Below are 4,093 nucleotides of genomic sequence, written 5' to 3'. Positions count from 1 at the left end.
AGAACCAGGATCAGGATCAGGACTAGGACTAGAACCAGGACCAGGACCAGGACTAGAACCAGGACGAGGACCAGGACTAGAACCAGAACCAGGACCAGGATCAGAACCAGGATCAGAACCAGGACCAGGATCAGGACTAGAACCAGAACCAGGATCAGGACTAGAACCAGGATCAGGATCAGTATCAGGATCACAACCAGAACCAGGACCAGAACCAGGACCAGAACCAGAACCAGGACTAGGACCAGGATCAGGATCAGGATCAGGATCAGGACCAGGATCAGAACCAGGACCAGGACCAGGACCAGAACCAGAACCAGAACCAGGATTAGGATTAGGATCAGGACCAGGATCAGAACCACAACCAGGACCAGGACCAGGACCAGAACCAGGACCAGGGAGCCTCCGGAGCTGCATCTTCTCCGCTGCTTCAGCCTCCACCAGAGGAAAACAAGTCAGTTTTTCTGCCTCTTCATGATTTGATCTGGTTTCACTGGAAGCTTCTGGTTGCTATAGAAACGGTTTCTGAGTAATGAAACCAGAACCAGATCAGAGAAAATGTGTTATTTTATGAGACTAAAATTATTTAGTTTCTGAATTTTCTGGAAGTTGAATTAGTTTCATTTCAGCAGCAGAAAGTTCTGAAACTCTACAGCAAATTTAAATAAATCACCATTTATTACATTTCCTTTTTCATAATTTGATAAAATAAACATTTTGGGAATGAAAATCTACATATATTTTAATTTCTACCAGCGTCGTTTTCCTCACTATTAAGACTTTTAATGTTTTTATGTGTTTTTACATCTTTAGTTGGTTTTTAAAAAAATAATTTTTGTTTATAAATTATATTTGGTAAAAACAAAACAAAAAAAAACACAATTATTAGACTTAACTGAACTGAAATATCACAAGAATTTAACTTTATTTTCTAACAAGGAAATTAAAACCTTTTTGTTTATTTATTTGCATAAAAAACTGTTTAAAATATAAAAATAAAAAATAAAATGTAACTTTATTTGACGGTTTGTGCATAAGAGTGACATAAACATGAAGGAGTTTTCTGAATGAAGTGTCATCCAGTAAATAATGACAATAATGTTATTAGAAAGTTTAGTGGAAGGAAAACGTTGGTAGGAAAGGCGCACAAGCAGCAGGAATCACTGCAGCCTGTGAAGCAAAACCTGAAAAGTGAATTTATGGTGTTGAGAGGAAAATGAGCGACATCAGAACTAACTGGACTTCCAGAACCTCAGCTGAACCTCATCAGAACCTCATCAGAACCTCAGCTGAACCTCATCAGAACCNGAACCTCATCAGAACCTCAGCTGAACCTCAACAGAACCTCATCAGAACCTCATCAGAACCTCAACAGAACCTCAGCTGATCTCCTCCAAGCTGCATTGATGCAGGAATTCATGCAAAACGAGCCCAAGCCGAGCTGATGCAGCTGCTGCCCAGTAGAATAACTTTGTTAACTTGAAATATATATATTTATATATATTAAACTATTATTATTGTGAGAAAATCATCAACATTCTTCCAAAGTGAAGAGTTGGATTCCTGTCATTCTGGGTGAAACAGTCAAACTTGTTTCACTTTGGAGTCAAATGACAGAACAAACAAACTTTTTCTTGCTCTCCAACTTATTGGCTGCAGATGGAAACGGATGACGTCACGTTGCGGAGCCGTTTCTGTCATTCAGGCAGAAGCAGCCGATCCAGAGTGACGGATGTTTTCAGCAGAACTCGTCGGTTCCGGTGGGAATCGATCTCTGAGTTACTGTAACGGTTCCATGAGTCACTGCAGCTCCGGGCCCAGAAGAACCCAGAAGAACCCAGAAACGGTTCCGCATCTGGTCTTAATGCTCAGCAGCTTCCAGCCCGGAACACCCAGAAAACCACCGACTGTCAATTTTACATGTTTAAACACGAAACACGCATTAATGTGGCAAAATGTAAATTATATTCAGGTGCGAAAAGGTTCAGGATTTATTTATTTATTTCATTTTAAGGTTAAAAAATTAATAATTTTTAAGACTTTTTGTTGTTTTCTACAGACAATCAAAAACGTTAAAAACAGCATAAAACGTTTGGACAGATTTAGTTAAAATAAAATACATTTACACACAAATTTCAACAGAAACATGAAAATAGAGAATATTCAGTTTATCACAAGCTGCTATATAGGAATTATTTACAGCATAAATAATAAACTAAACACTTATAACAACATTCCTTTAAATAAAAAGCCTGAAGCGTGAAAAGCTCCGCATGTCGGACCGACCCGCTGCTCATGTTGATGAACTGGATGATTTTTAAAAATAGTTTTTTTTTCCTGAATCTGAACCAGATGGAGCTGAAACTGCTGGATGAGTTTATTTTTATCTTAAATATAAAATGTTGACATTTTTGTTCAGTTTTGGCTTCTTGTGTTGTTCTGTCACTAACGGCCTTTTCTTGAATCTGATTATTCAATCACTATAGCTGACAACTATTCTAATAATCAGTCAGTCAGATTAATCATTAATAACTAGAAGCGGGTATAACTTGCTCCTCACCCGTCGACCAAGTTGACAGATTTTTCAGGATGTTTGTTTTGTCCAGGATCAGTTATGACGTCATGAACAGGTAAAAAGCTCCTGTTGGTTTTTAGCAGCCAGCCTCGCCTCGCCTGCGCCATTTGGAGGTGTTTGCGCAGCTCCTCCCTCTGTGCGCATCTTGTTCCTGGGACCTGACCTGACCTGACTCAGGCTGCTTCTCTTGCAGTGACTTGCCGTCTCGTTTGCTTCCTGTACCTGGGCTTGTGGGCGGAGCTTGTGACGGCGATGCCAACGAGCTGGACGCCGTCACTGAACGCGGACGTGCGGAGCGTAGCGGGGAGCCTGGATGCGGAGCTGCAGAGTTACAGCCGCTCGCTGAGGGAGTCGGTGAGGCTCCGTCTCTGGTCTCCGTTCAGCAGAAACTCTCCGGCGGTTTTAGCCTCTCTCTGTTTCATTGTGTTGTTTTTCACAGAAGCGCTTTAAAGGCCTGCCGTCTCTGGAGTGTGAGGAGACTCCGCTCCCATGGAGCGAGGTGAGCGGGAAACAGGCGCTGCGTGGACTCTGTCTCCTTCATGTGTCGGTTATCATAAGACATGGCTGGTTCAGCAGAGGACACGATTCCTCCACTGGCTGCTGAGAAAGTGAAAAATGATCAGCTGCGAAGATGATAATTATTTGATTGTGACGCACAAACCACAACCAGATGTCCATTTAGTCTCACGCAAACATCTTTGCTTCTTTCAGTTCTTGCCACAATTTATATGTTTGCTCTTTTCCCCCCGCCGCCCAACGAGCCCTGCTGGTCCGAGATGAAACAATGAGAAAATAACAATAAATCTGGAAACTTCTCTTTGGCGCCGATCTGTCACAGGGTGCTGAAGTTGGTCTCTGCTTTGTAGCTTCATGTAGTGTGATTTAGCGTGGTTACCAGGGGAACGGTGCTCTGTGGTCATGAAGGATGTAGATGGCCAACAGCAGGCTCAGCTTGGCCACAGAAAATGCTGAGTCAGGGTCCTGGCTTCTCCCGTAGCATTATACCTCCTCTACCAGCCTGACCAGGATGAATCCATTCGTTCACCAACTCCCGACTTATCGGACCAGGCAACATGTTTCCAACCTGCAGGTTCAGTGACTGTGTGTGAATATTAGCCTCGGTTTGCTGTTGCTAGCGGTGAGGTCGTCTGCTGCTGTAGCTCATCTTCTTCAAGGTCCAACATGATGCTGCGCCTTCAGAGACGATGTTGGAAGCAGTGATTTGACCTCTGACATCAACAAGACGGCTAGGAGAACTTTAGGCGGTGCTAACTGCTAACTAAATGGTGATGCTAACCCGCTGGTTCTTAACCTGGGTTCAGTCAAACCCCAGGGGTTCGGCGGAGCCTCTGCCGACCGCGGAGGTAAAGACACACATGTGTAAAGTCGTGATGACGCCCCACTTTGCCATCACTTGCTGCAGAGGATCACGTTACATTGCTTAGCCAATCAGAGGATCACGTTACATTGCTGAGCCAATCAGAGGATCACGTTACATTGCTTAGCCAATCAGAGGAT

This window comes from Poecilia reticulata, linkage group LG16 (assembly GCF_000633615.1).
Source record: "Poecilia reticulata strain Guanapo linkage group LG16, Guppy_female_1.0+MT, whole genome shotgun sequence".
In the NCBI taxonomy this organism is placed as follows: Eukaryota; Metazoa; Chordata; class Actinopteri; order Cyprinodontiformes; family Poeciliidae; genus Poecilia; species Poecilia reticulata.
Note: the sequence above shows the minus strand (reverse complement) of the source record.